Consider the following 15,850-nt stretch of genomic DNA (forward strand, 5'->3'; position numbering starts at 1 on the left):
TTTCTTGAAGTTGCATCATGATTAGGTCCAATTTTTACTCCATGGTAGGTTCTGACAAATCACCTTCACCCATAGAATCTTCCCTATTTTGATCGGACATCTTGCAAAATCTCAAACAACCTCACACTCGAAATCTCGTTAGGATGATGAGCGTAGCTCAAATTTGGGTTTACAAGGCTTGTCTTTTTTAAATATAGCTTTTATGATCTTGCTTCTTTTGTGGGTATAACAATCGATGATGGTCTTCTTCGAAGCGAAAAAAATAGACTGCATATGACAGTCTGCTTACTAGAAATTCAACTCTGCCAAAGTACAGGTAGGAACAGAGGCTTGCTGAAGTTTTTGGAACTATTTCGGGAAGAGCTCATTGTAAACACCTGCTAGGAAGGAGATTTAAGATTGCACATTTTAGGCTTTAATAAGCTTAATAACCTTAAGCTTTTTAAAAGCTTACTGTTTTTTATCTAATCAAATAGGACAATAGCATGTAGTGAACCGAATCGTCGCCCTCCTGTAGCTCATCCTTCCACCGCTTGTCGTTGAAATTTGGAAGCTCAAGTTCTTTCTTAAGATTTTTAAGCTTAGAAGCTTAAACTTAATAAAATTTTCTTATCTGTTTCTCTGAGAAGAAAATGCCTTATCAGAGGAGCTTGAGAAGTGGTTCTCCACCTCTTGGGAGTGGTCCTTCGCGATCTAAAAGTATAGTAGGGGGTTCTTCACCAACAGGAACATGCTAGTATCGATGGTTTGTCACGAACAGTTTGTAAAGCCCGTTCGTTCTAGGATCTTTGCCTTTGTGCGAGATGGTAAGCGATTGGAAGTCCTTGATCTCAGCTTTGCTCTGATACCACTGGTGCGCAAATTAGATGTTGTATGCGCACGTAATGAATGTCGAAAAGTCCCCAAAACAAAGAACTCTACAAAAGCTCATAAAAGCAAGAAGAGAGGTTTGCACGACATGAGACAAAAAGACAAATTGGCTACAATCTCCCCCCATGCCTTGTGTGAATATTGCTCCACCCACAATGCATGTATTTACAAATTTATTAATCTCCAAGCTAAAAAATAGCCCAATTTACAATTAGCATGCTTTTGGCCTTTGTGTTTGCTTTTGCCCAAATAAAGAATAAAGCATTCGGGTGTCCAAAAAGTCCGATTGTGCCCAAATACAATGTCCTATAATGGAATGTTTAAACCGAGCACCTATGCACATACAAAATAATAAATGTTTGTCAAGTGCTTTAATAAATAAGCGCCTAAATAAATATTGGCGCAATGCATTTAATGATAAGGCGTAGGCTCATCAAAACAAATAATTTTTGTAGGTAATCTGAATACACATAATCACCCGTACTTCCCAACGCCACTGTTGTTTGCTCTACACATCAACTGAAGCATTCATAATTGTTAGAAAATAATAAGATGAAACCCACAAAAGTGAATACCTAGTAGTCTTTAGCTAAAAAATAATTAAAAAGGTTGGAAATCTATCCTAACCTTATTTTAATATGAGTGCACTCTAAACTCATAAATGTCCATTAATTTAAATATGTATTTTGTAGAATCACCTGCTATGGAATCACCCACGTACACATTAAACTAATATGATGCCCGAAAAGGACAGGCGTCCCTTTCAACTTCTCACACACGGAATTCACCTTGTGTACGAGCCCCGGCAAATAAATATAGTTTTACGAAATCCACCATGACAAATAAATAGTTTTACAAAATCCATCGTGGAATATGCCTCATGGCATCATGAATACCCCTCGAACGAGAAAGGTTTGTACCAAAGATACTCAAGGAAAAAATAAAGACAAGAGACAAGAGGTTTCAAAGGCATACTAAGTAAATGAGTTGCATTCTTAAGTGTATATTGCACTTTTTTATCTCCTAATAAAGAGACTATGATGGGTTTATAGGAAACTGATATTAGTAGTATGTTTGTCGAAAAAAGAAAATAGAAGAGCAAATGTACACCTAATATTGTGAAGGAAAGACCAAATAGAGGTCGGTCCTCATCACCAATTAATTTGGTTTCTCCACCCCCAGAAGATTTTATGTTTTGAAGTACTATATCCAAGATATCTCTTGTATCCATGTAGTAAAAATATCTCATTGAATATGAACCATGATCATCAAACCATGTATTCCCCTTGATTGATACCACTAAAGTGCATATCGCAATTCTAATTATCCAACAAACAATGCACTCAAGCAATGGATATAAGACAACTGAAACTTGCAAGTCTGTCGTTTATAACATGTTCATCCATATTGTTCTAAAGGATCTATATTTTTCCATCCCTTTACATATTTTCAATGGATTTGATTTGTAGTGAAAGGCACCACCGAGGGGAGGTCCATGTCATTGGCATGGATAGAAGGATAGAGCAAGTTCTTCAAGATCTTGCGGTGGAGAGTCTTATCTTACACACCATTATAGAGAGATGTATGATAGTGATTTATGAGAAGCGGTGAGGCAATAACCAAGGACATAGCATCGCATTAAATTGGCACATGTATTACAAAGCACCAAGATGGTAATCTTGCTTATGAACAAGACTCATGATGTGAAGGCACATAAATCTTCTTCATCACCAAAGTAACAATAAGAATATGATTAACTATGCAGAGGGTGGAAGAACTGAAGGTCTTGGATTTGAGGTTACAATAGACTTGGCTCATGTGCAAATAGGTAAAGAAACAAAGCTCATGAATTTCACACATGCCATGATTGGATGACATCATAGCTTTTAAATATTCTATCATTATATGATACTAATAATGATGTGTATCCCTATGTAGGGACATGGCAACTACCAATAAACAAGTGTGACTTGTGGTTTTTTTCCCCACAATACAATGTCAATAAGAATGGTCTATCTTTTTGTAGAGGGGGACACAATTTTTTATTATAAATCTATAACAATAGAGGATGTATTAGCCAAAGACATTGGTGAATTAACGTGCCTCATGAATACTATCTACAGTAACATTTTGAAGGAAGAATATGTTGCTAATTGTGAGGTCATCGTGCAGAGGGCTATACTGAAAGTCACGTGAAAGTCCCCTAGCAAGACATTATCTCCCATGAAGCTACAATGGTGCAAGATGTACCAATCACACACACAAGCAAGAAAATGTGTATCAAGAATATTATCTATAGTAACATTTAGTAAGAAGAATATGTTACTAATTGAGAAGTCAATGTGTAGATGTCCACACTAAAAGCTACATGGAAGACCCCATGTAAGTTGCTCTTACCCATGCTACTATGACGGGGAAGGTGGAGTGGTATACAATTCTATGCAACCCATTCGAGATAGGAATTGCATTATGAAATGATCAAAAAAGTGAGGCATTCCCCCAATTGCTAAAGGCCTTGGAGGAGGTCAACCAACATAAGATGGTCATGGTTGACGAAGAAACCACAAACACAACATGAGATATCATGGTTGTTCATCTTCCTAAAGATAGTGTCATGCATGGATTGAGAGATGGAATTCTGTCATCGAACTCCCATATACTAAAGGAGATTCAATTGATGCCATGCATCTGGTTGATCATGTGCTCAAGGACATAGGGATGTTACTTTTCCTTGCCACAACACACTCTATGGTAGAGCTTGTCGAGCAAGTTGTGGAGAATGGACACCCAACGGATGGAGTCGCAATAGAAATGTTGGGTTTTATGCATGGCACAGGTTGTTCATTGTGAGATGCATGACAGTGTCATTGGAGATAGAGAGGTGAGAGTTTTAAAGTCATGATATGGTAATGTTGGATATTGTTTATGTGTAATTATTGATGGCTTCATTCAATGAGTGCAATTGCTAAAATTAGGATTTCATGCTTTAAATTCACGTACATGTGATACATATCCTAGTGCATATGTGTTTAGATGTCACTTACAATGGAATCATCCCTCCAAAGTTCACAATAGACAACATTATTGTGAATGAGTGGGTGTGAGATACATTAGGATCCCCACTGAGAGGTAAGTATGAGATCCAATGTTGTTAAATTATTGCAAAGATGTTTTGTAGACATTTAGTAGATTCCTAATCCCTTATATGAATACCACATACTATATGTGGCATGCAACTTGGCAAGGATTTTTGGAGCTCGTTCTTGCAAATATACACAAAAGAAGGGGACACTATTTTAGATTGCAATGTAGGATGTGGTGACCTCGCATTAGTAGTGCTTAATTCCAAAAGACAAATTGCATGTTTGTATTGCTTTGTTGAAGATGGAAGGAATCTAAAAGCAAAGATAACAAATTTACATAAACTTGTACAATATTTGATTGTAATGTAGTGCTCTTTTTTGTTATGCCAATACATGGGTGCTCACCCTTCCACATGCGCATGTATAGCTACCTCCCATAACCCAACATTTTTTTATGTTTTATATGAATGGGGTGCTTCTACATAGGCAACCAAAGTAGAAGGAATCATTATCAGTGAAGCCCCTAGAATTGGGTAGTATTGGATGATTTTCTAGCAAGGGCTTGCAAGCTTTTTGAAGGAAACATCTACATTCTTTGTCATTGCCATCTAGAGCTCCATGAAGGAAGAAAACTTAAGTGATCTACTCCAATTGGTTAGAAGTGAATGTGTGAAGTCGTTAAAGCAAGCACCAACCTTTGTATTTCAATATGGACAAGGCAAGTGTAGAGCAATCCCACGACCGCTTCTTCTGGAAGAAGTGATCGTGGGACCACTTCCACGACAGTGGTCCCACGACCACTTCTTCTGGAAGAAGTTACACAAAGCCCCTTGTCCTTAAATGTTTTGATGGCATGCACTTCAGCCCAACAACAACACTATCAGAAGTTGTACATAAATCCATCCACCACCTTTATATGCCCAACCCCATTTGAGGGAAACCCTATGGACACAATCCTCTTGAAGCACATGCTTTGCTACCTAACCAAGCTAGCATGCTTCCATGGTTTAGTGTCAATGTAACATGTCCACTAGAATCATCCAAGACACGTCTTAGCAGTCCATCGGAAAGAATGTCTAGAAAGCTCCGCCCGGCATTCCCATGGAATGTTACGAGATTTGCGATCTAGGTCTTCCCGCGTCTGCCACGTAGCGGAAGTATCTTGGCCGTTCCCACTTAGGATCGACCTGAATTAGGGTTTTCCTGATTTGGTCATTAGCTAACAACAACTAGCGTCAGACTCGAGCCAACTACTTTACGCAGAAACGCCAGGTCCGAAGCGGATTCACGCTGCACTTGGTTCAAGGAGAATGGGAAACGAGAGGGATGCAAGGCTCAACCTCTCTGCCATAAGGCATAGTCCCATTCCGTTCCCCTAAAACAGCGTAAATCGGGTAAGACGTAACTCTAGGTCATCGCTCTCGTTATTTGTTTTGATGATGATGATCATCCCGCTGTTCTTCGAGATTTTTGAGAAAAGTTCCTGGCTAACCGGGACCACCCAACCGTAGGACGGACCCATGGCCCATCCTCCGCACTTTCCTCGGTTTGTTTTAGTTATGTAATTATCTAACACATTAATTTGACATATAACAATTAGCTTCTTTAATTACTCCTGTTAAGCACTTGTTCCTTCACGTAATCTTATCACGTGACATAGAAAAACAATATCAAGCAAGTTCTTTTTTTTTCTTTTTTTAAAAATTTAACATTTCATCATTTTATCTTTGAAATACAAGGAGTTTTCGCCCGTAGGCTTGTCCATAATTTGCCCCAGGGCTATCCAGTAATCCACAGAGATTACTATTCCAACTTCCGCCCGTAAACTAGTATGCGGGCCTCGAGATCCAATCCCAAGTCACGTTAGCCTCTTGTGCAGGACCCGAAAGGTGAGGGATTTATGGCCAGAGCCCCCCTGGCACCCAAGCGTCCTCTTGCTCCAAGTAGAGCTTAACGGAGAGACCTCTCGCGACGGGTTCGGTCCACGTTCCCGGCGCGGTCAACAACCCCCTTGGTTAGGGTCAGGCAGGCAGTCGGGGGTAACTGAAGCTGCCTCTCCCTTCAGGCCTTCAACCTGAAGCATTAGATATCATTTCATCCTTTAGTTATTTGAGCAAACAATGCAAAAAGTGCTTTCTAAACTGTTACAAGCACAATCAATTCTAGTGGTCGTTTATTTGGCCAATTGCTAAGGAGTGAATCCTTCTCTCCGAATGCATCAAGCATTCGATCCGGGATCAATTGCGACTTGGCAAGATCCCCAAGGGTTTGTTTGTTCACCCTTTTGTCCTTGGGTTAGGGCCATACCCTGTTAACCCAACTTAACCAATACCTTAGGTTTTATTAACAGTAAATCTTGGCGACCATGTCGCTTCAATTTATTGATTGATCATTTTCTTCCAAGCAAATACCTAATTTCCCTTTACTTGGCAATTTTTCCCCAAGAAAGGTGATGTAACATGATGAATACTCATCCTCTTGCAAGTTAAACTTGCGCAAGAACTTTCCAACCTCATTCCAAGAAATGACAAAACTCTCTTGTGAACAAACCACGTCTATGCGACGTTGCAACTTATTGCACAAGTGTCGCATCTATTCCATGGGATCATTTCATCCATTGAACGGCGTTTTCTGGCCACAGAATTATCTCCAGACGAGAAGCAGGGTTTAGGGTGTCTTCTTACCCAACCCATTCCTAATTACACTAGGTCGACAACGTTCGGTCCTAGGAATTCCAACTCAATCCGATTTTCATCATTTGAATGAGTGATCCTTAGGGTAGAAACCTTAGATCGTTTTATGCATGAGCGTCCAATTGTCCCTACATTCCGTGAATGTGGGTAGGACCTTTGGTTCAAGGGTTCGTCTTGGTAACAAGTGCGTGAAACTAGGTCAAGTCCTTAACGTGCTAAACCCTAGTTAGCACTTGGGTTATTTATCGTATCGGTTGAGCCATCCTATGCGAATCCCTTGCGGGTTAGGCGATTTAGATAATTCGATCTACTTGTCTTGCGACAAGGATGAACCATCCCTAGAGATGTTAACTTGACCTTTAAAGGAGAAAGCTAGTTGTGACATCTCACAATTCACCTAAACGCGTGATTCATTGCTTCTACGTACCCCTAAATTCGCAATAACCCTAACTTTTAAGATCAAAACGCATGTTAAATTGTGGCATAACTTCCATTGATCCTACTAGGACTTGTATTGAAGAATCATGCCCACAATTCTTTTTCTAAGCTTTTAAGATCTCATGCTTCAATAAACCATGCATCCTTTCCCTAAATACAACTCTTGATGAATGAAATTTTTCATATGACAAATGTGCAACATGCACTCCTTTCCTGACTACAACGTACTGAAATTCATGCCAAAAAAAACTAGAGTTGACCTATTCCAATTTACAATCACTTGCCACACGCAAATTCCTAGAATCATTTCCGCGCTCTTCTATTTCCTACGGGGTTAAGGACTTTCCCTAATGAATCATTCAATGAAGATTTGTCTAAAAATGGGACGTGCAATTAATATTTCCATGCCTAGTCAAAGGTGCACTTTAATAATCTCAACCTTATAATGATAGGCAATAGGTGTTCTAGGCCGTCACTTTGACATGCACGACAAGGCAACATACTATTAAGGACATTAAATGGATAGACAATTTCTTTATATGGAAAATACCAATGACCCAATTTCATGTCATGAACTAATTCTAATCATTGTTCGAATAGTTGATTTATTTCCAGTTGCATTTAACTTGACTAGGTGATTTTAAGCATGCATAGGTGCTTCCTAATCCATGAAGTTATCGTGATTAATGCAATGCTTTTGCATGGAATCAAAATTAGTAAAAACCAGGACTTGTGGGCTCGGTGAGATATCCATACGCGGAGATTCCCTTGGAAGTACGGATCCTTGACAAAAGTACCGGCTTACGAAATTTGGCTTATGGAAGGCCTTAGGGTTTTTGGCTTTGGCCTTCTTTATTTTGAAAAAGAGGGGGTTCGCGAAAGGGTTCTTGTGAACGGGCCTTGAGGAAATGGAGGCTTGAGAGTTCTTCTTCTCCTTCCCTAAAACCCTAGGGCCGGCGTTGTGGGTGATTGGTGGGAAGGGCTTGTGGAAAACCATGGAAAGGGGGTTTTAAATGGACCACGGGAAGGTGCTTAAATCCCAGGGGGTGGGGTTATAAAAACCAGCTTGGGAAGGCAATAGGAAGGGGGCTTTCTAAGGAACCCGGGTTAGAATGGACTTTAATGGAGCTTGCAATAGGAAAGAGGCTTAGGGAGGCCCCCCCCTTAGAATCTTCCAAGAAGCTTCTTGGAAGCTTCTGTGGCTATTAGAAACCACGTGGAGGGAGAGGAAGCCATCGATTTGGCGACTGGCGACATCCTCGGCTTCAGACGGCGGCAAATGGGGATGCTGGTGGTGCACTCAACTTCAGGCGGTGGCAGCTAGCGTACTTCTCACCTCCCTCCTAACGCAGAGCTTCCCTCCACTATTCCTCCTCTCCAACAGCCTTTCGACTACTCAGCTGATCACCTCCCTCACAGCCAATAGTGTTACGCTCCTCCATGGCTCCTCTTTACTCCCTCTCTCTCCATGATAGCTTCAGCACCCCGCCTCTCTCATGACGACCTCCAACAGCCATACGCAGCCTCCCGTCCTCTAGTCCAGCCCCTCCCTTCTCCCTGAAATAGCCATGATTTTTATAGGTAGAGGGAGAGGTACCTCCCTCCCTCCACGCGGCCTGATGCATGAGCATCAAGCCTTCCATGAGTTCCAACATGGTGCACAGTCATCGTGCCTCCCCTCCCTCTCCTCCAGCACGACCGTCGGCTGGGGAAGGGAGGGGATAATTTTTTTAAAAAATTGTGATTATCTAACTTAAGAGGAGATTCATATGCGGGAATATTACATTCTCTCCCCCTTGGAAGAATCGAGATGTCCTCATCTCGAGATAAACTGGGATATTGATGGTTGAGAGTGCTTTCATCTATCCAAGTGGCATCCTCCGCAGGATAGTCTTTGTACTGGACAAGGCATTCTCTCAAGGTTCTAGATCTCAGTTGTTTCTCCCTAGCATCTAAGATCCCATCAGTCGTAGCTCAAGGATTCCTTGACTAGGCATTGCAACTTGTTGGTCATCAAGTACATGGTTAGGATTAGGTACATACTTCTTCAATAGGCTGATATGGAATACATTAGGAACCTTTAGGTTTTCAGGGAGTTGCAGTCTATAAGCAATAGGTCCTAGGCACTTAAGGATCTTGTATGGTCCACAATACCTTGGACTTAGCTTCTTGCAATCTCCTAAGGATAGAGAACTCTTCTTTGGGCATACGTGAATGAAGACCATGTCTTCTTCTCAAATATTCTATCTTGACACTTCAAATCTGCGTATGCCTTTTTTCTATCCTTGGCGGCTTGGATGTCCTGTCTTCTTGACTTTATTTGGTCATCCATCTTTTCCAACATCTACCTTGAAGCTTCAACCCTCAAGGTTGGATCTGAGAAGTTTAGGGGACTTAGATAGTCATGACCATACAATGCTTGAAAAGGGGTCATCTGAATACTTTGTTGGTAAGAAGCATTGTAGGCAAATTCAACCAAAGGCAAGTATTGAATCCACCTTTTTGGCTCACGACAACAATGTGCCCTAAGCATATCCTCGATGACTTGATTGACTCGCTCCGTTTGACCATCAATTTGGGGATGGTAGGCTGTGCAAAAATAGAGTTGAGTCCCAATAGCTTCGAAGATAGCTCTCCAGAAGTGTGATGTGAAGAGAGAGTCACGACCACTAATGATTCTTCTGGGTAGCCCATGTAGCTTGAATATCTCCTTAATAAACAACCTTGCAATGTCTGAGGCTTTATAGTTTGTCTTTACTGGAATAAGGTGTGCAACCTTAGTAAACATGTCAACCACAACCATGATGGAGTTGTATCCTCCTAGGGCTTGGGGTAGGCCTACAACAAGAATCCACACTGATAAATTCCCATTTCATTTGGGGAATGTCAAGCGGTTGCAGTTTCTCTAACAACATGACATGTTCAGCTTTGATACGTTGGCAAGACAACACTCAGTGACATATTTGAAAATGTCACCTTTGAGCCTATCCCAATGGTAGCTCTTCATAACTGTATTAAGAGTTTTAGCATAGCCAGGATGTCCTGTGAAAGGAAAATCGTGAGCTTCCTACAATATCTTCTACTTAAGTGACTGGCTTGCTGGTATACACAGCCTTGTTCTGTAGTAGACAAGTCCATTATCAATGGAAAATTCCTGATACTTAGCTTGCAACTTCTGATTCTGCTCCTTGGTAGATATTTCCTTTATCATTGTTTGGTAGGCCAAATCATGGCATGCTTCCTCTCTAGATAGTTCAAGTATGGGGTTGTTTGGCATAGATACTTTTGTAGCTAGAGATATGGCTGTTGATGGATTCTACAAGATTAGGAAATTTAGGAATGCCTTGTGACTAAGTGCATCGGCAACTACATTCTCTTTCCCTGGTCGGTACTTGCTTTCAAAGTCATATTCCTCCAACACTCCAATCCACTGACATTGCCTCCTGTTGAGCTTGTTCTAGGTAAAGTTCCACTTGAGACTTTTATGATCAGTCACTAGTGTAAACTTGTTACCCAGCAGGTAGTGTCTCCAAAGCTTGACAACTAAAAGTTCAAGATCATGGATAGCATAATTCTTCTCATGGCTCTTCAGTTTCTTGAAGATTATGCTATAGGATGACTTTCCTACATGAGCACACATCCTAAAGCAAGCATGCTAGTATCAATTACTACCTCAAACTCCTTACAGTGGTCTAGAAGTTTTAGGATCGGTGCTGATACCAAACTTTGCTTCAACCTATCAAAGCTAGTTTGTTCGGCAGTTGACCATGCAATGTTTGCTTCTTCAGTAAGTCTGTCAAAGGTGCTGCAATCAAAGCATAGTTTTTGATGAAGACTCTATACCATCTTGTCAATCCAAGAAAGCTGCGTATTTCTTTGACAGTTGTTGGTATTTGGCCATCCTAGAACATTTTTGACTTAGGCCGGCTCCACTGAGATTCCTTCTGCTGATATGATGAATCCCGGATAACCAATCTGATTGAGGAATGCACATTTCGTCATCTTAGCATACAGCTTGTGTGACCTTATTGTCTCAAGGAAAATCCAAAGTTGGGCTTCATGATCTCCTTCCTGTTTGGAATAGACTAGAGTGGCATCGAAGAAGACAAGCACGAAGTTATCAAGATATGGTCTAAAGATATCCTGCATTAACCTATTGAGGGTGGCAGGCGCATTCGTAAGCCCTAATGACATAACTAGAACTCAAAGTGTCCATATCTAGTGTCGAAGGTCGTCTTTGGGATATCTTCTTCCTTGATTCTTATCTGATAGTAACTAGACCTAAGATAATCTTGGAGAAGATCTTGGCACCCTGAAGACTTATCAAGAAGCTCATCTATTCTAGGAATATGATATTTGTTCTTAACTGTTGATTGATTCAACCCTCTATAATCAATACATAATCGAAGTGTTCCATCTTTCTTTTTCTGGAACAGTACTGGTGCTTCCCATGGTGAATTGCTAGGACAGATGTAGCCCTGATCTAGCAGTTGCTTGAGTTGTTCCTTCAGCTCAATTGCTTCCGGTATAGACATTCTATAGGGTCTCTTCGCAAATGGCGCAGCTCCTATTACTAGCTTGATCTCATGATCTACTTCACTTTGAAGCGGGAGTTCTGTTAACTCTTCAGGAACTACGTCCGCGTATTCCTTTAGCCAAGTGACCAAATCACTTTACTTCTTTATCAATATTCACAGTCAAGACAATCGTTGATTTAAAAAAAGTTTTATTCCATTCATATCAGCATAGCCCTTTCGAGGTACAATTATTTCTTGGGGCGATGGAACAAGTTAATAAATTAATTCGAGGAGAATAAGATGTTGTTGCATTCAGAGGAACTGAGTAGTAGTACGGATTGGGGTCATAGATTTTCAGGAATCGATAGTTCATTGGAAGATTAGGGTATCTTTTCCTTTGATATCCATTCTTCTCATGACGTCCCAAAACCTTGATTCGATCGGCAGGGATTCTTTGAATCACTTCCCAGTACACATACTTATTTTGGTTAACCCTTCGACCTCCGACCTATAGGGTCACGTTTGCGTGAGCCTCAACAAAGACGAACAGCTTCACGATCTTCAAATCCTCCATCCACTTGGTTCTCTTCAAGTTAATTTGAAGGTACGCAGGTCGATGGGCAACTATATAATAGATCCCTGAAACACCCATCCATCTCCGTTCCATGTACACAGGCGATGGATTGTAAATGCGGTCTAGGATGTTCATCATCTCATCCCTTTGTCGATAATCCGTGGAATGCATCGCGGTCATAAACATGACTCGGAACACTAAGAACCTGTTCCATGCTTCATAATTCTGCAAGACAGCATTGAAAGTAAGTAAATGTTTGGGACAGTAACATTTGCTTTACTTTTTCTTATTAAAATTTCTTAAAAACCAGTCTTTTGTTGGTTCGCTCTGATACCAACTGTAACGTGTCCACTAGAATCATCCAGGACACGTCTTAGCAGTCCATCGAAAAGGATGTCTAGAAAGCTCCGCCCGGCATTCCCATGGAATGTTACGGGATTTGCGATCTAGGTCTTCCCGCGTCTGCCACGTAGCGGAAGTATCCTGGCCGTTCCCACTTAGGATCGACCTGAATTAGGGTTTTCCTGATTTGGTCATTAGCTAACATCAACTAGCATTAGACTCGAGCCAACTACTTTACGCAGAAATGCCAGGTCTGAAGCGGATTCACGCTGCACTTGGTTCAAGGAGAATGGGAAACGAGAGGGATGCAAGGCTCAACCTCTCTGCCATAAGGCATAGTCCCATTCTGTTCCCCTAAAACAGCGTAAATCGGGTAAGACGTAACTCTAGGTCATCGCTCTCGTTATTCGTTTTGATGATGATGATCATCCCGCTGTTCTTCGAGATTTTTGAGAAAAGTTCCTGGCTAACCGGGACCACCCAACCGTAGGACGGACCCATGGTCCATCCTCCGCACTTTCCTCGGTTTGTTTTAGTTATGTAATTATCTAACACATTAATTTGACATATAACAATCAGCTTCTTTAATTACTCCTGTTAAGCACTGGTTCCTTCACGTAATCTTATCACGTGACATAGAAAAACAATATCAAGCAAGTTCTTTTTTTTTCTTTTTTTTAAATTTAACATTTCATCATTTTATCTTTGAAATACAAGGAGTTTCCGCTCGTAGGCTTGTCCATAATCTGCCCCATGGCTATCCAATAATCCACAGGGATTACTATTCCAAGCTTCCACCCGTAAACTAGTATGTGGGCCTCGAGATCCAATCCCGAGTCACGTTAGCCTCTTGTGCAGGACCCGAAAGGCGAGGGATTTACGGCCAGAGCCCCCCCTGGCACCCAAGCGTCCTCCTGCTCCAAGTAGAGCTTAACGGAGAGATCTCTCACGGCGAGTTCGGTCCACGTTCCCGGCGCGGTCAACAACCCCCTTGGTTAGGGTCAGGCAGGCAGTCGGGGGTAACTGAAGCTGCCTCTCCCTTCATGCCTTCAACCTGAAGCATTAGATATCATTTCATCCTTTAGTTCTTTGAGCAAACAATGCAAAAAGTGCTTTCTAAAGTGTTACAAGCGCAATCAATTCTAGTGGTCGTTTATTTGGCCAATCGCTAAGGAGTGAATCCTTCTCTCTGAATGCATCTAGCATTCGATTCGGGATCAATTGCGACTTGGCAAGATCCCCAAGGGTTTGTTTGTTCACCCTTTTGTCCTTGGGTTAGGGCCATACCCTATTAACCCAACTTAACCAATACCTTAGGTTTTATTAACAGTAAATCCTGGCGACCATGTCGCTTCAATTTATTGATTGATCATTTTCTTCCAAGCAAACACCTAATTTCCCTTTACTTGGCAAATTTTCCCCAAGAAAGGTGATGTAACATGATGACTACTCATCCTCTTGCAAGTTAAACTTGCGCAAGAACTTGCCAACCTCATTCCAAAAAATGGCAAAACTCTCTTGTGAACAAACCACAAGTCTATGCGACGTTGCAACTTATTGCACAACTGTCGCATCTATTCCATGGGATCATTTCATCCATTGAACGGCGTTTTCTGGTCACAGAATTATCTCCAGACGAGAAGCAGGGTTTAGGGTGTCTTCTTACCCAACCCATTCCTAATTACACTAGGTCGACAACGTTCGGTCCTAGGAATTCCAACTCAATCCGAGTTTCATCATTTGAATGAGTGATCCTTAGGGTAGAAACCTTAGATCATTTTATGCATGAGCGTCCAATTGTCGCTATATTTCGTGAATGTGGGTAGGACCTTTGGTTCAAGGGTTCGTCTTAGTAACAAGTGCGTGAAACTAGGTCAAGTCCTTAACGTGCTAAACCCTAGTTATCACTTGGGTTATTTATCGTATCGGTTGAGCCATCCTATGCGAATCCCTTGCGGGTTAGGCGATTTAGATAATTTGATCTACTTGTCTTGCGACAAGGACGAACCATCCCTAGAGATGTTAACTTGATCTTTAAAGGATAAAGCTAGTTGTGACATCTCACAATTCACCTAAACGCGTGATTCATTGCTTCTACGTACCCCTAAATTCGCAATAACCCTAACTTTTAAGATCAAAACGCATGTTAAATTGCGGCATAACTTCCATTGATCCTACTAGGACTTGTATTGAAGAATCATGCCCACAATTCTTTTTTTAAGCTTTTAAGATTTCATGCTTCAATAAACCATGCAGCCTTTCCATAAATACAACTCTTGATGAATGAAATTTTTCATATGACAAATGTGCAACATGCACTCCTTTCCTAACTACAACGTAGTGAAATTCATGCAAAAAAAAACTAGAGTTGACCTATTCCAATTTACAATCACATGCCACACGCAAATTCCTAGAATCATTTCTGCGCTCTTCTATTTCCTACGGGGTCAAGGACTTTCCCTAATGAATCATTCAATGAAGATTTGTCTAAAAATGGGATGTGCAATTAATATTTCCATGCCTAGTCAAAGGTGCACTTTAATAATCTCAACCTTATAATGATAGGCAATAGGTGTTCTAGGCCGTCACTTTGACATGCACGACAAGGCAACATACTATTAAGGACGTTAAATGGATAGACAATTTCTTTATATGGAAAATACCAATGACCCAATTTCATGTCATGAACTAATTCTAATCATTGTTCGAATAGTCGATTTATTTCCAATTGCATTTAACTTGACTAGGTGATTTTAAGCATGCATAGGTGCTTCCTAATCCATGAAGTTATCGTGATTAATGCAATGCTTTTGCGTGGAATCAAAATTAGTAAAAACCTGGACTTGTGGGCTCAGTGAGATATCCATACGCGGAGATTCCCTTGGAAATACGGATCCTTGATAGAAGTACCGGCTTACGAAATTTGGCTTATGGAAGGCCTTAGGGTTTTTGGCTTGGGCCTTCTTTATTTCGAAAAAGAGGGGGTTTGCGAAAGGGTTCTTGTGAACGGGCCTTGAGGAAATGGAGGCTTGAGAGTTCTTCTTCTCCTTCCCTAAAATCCTAGGGCCGGCCTTGTGGGTGATTGGTGGGAAGGGCTTGTGAAAAACCATGGAAAAGGGGGTTTTAAATGGACCACGGGAAGGTGCTTAAATCGCGGGGGGTGGGGTTATAAAAACCCGCTTGGGAAGGCAATAGGAAGGGGGCTTTCTAAGGAACCCGGGTTAGAATGGACTTTAATGGAGCTTGCAATAGGAAAGAGGCTTAGGGAGGCCCCCCCTTAGAATCTTCCAAGAAGCTTCTTGGAAGCTTCTGTGGCTGTTAGAAACCACGTGG

Source organism: Lygodium microphyllum, chromosome 3 (genome assembly GCF_053477565.2).
Source record: "Lygodium microphyllum isolate KBCC chromosome 3, Lygodium_microphyllum_v1.1.10, whole genome shotgun sequence".
NCBI lineage: Eukaryota > Viridiplantae > Streptophyta > Polypodiopsida > Schizaeales > Lygodiaceae > Lygodium > Lygodium microphyllum.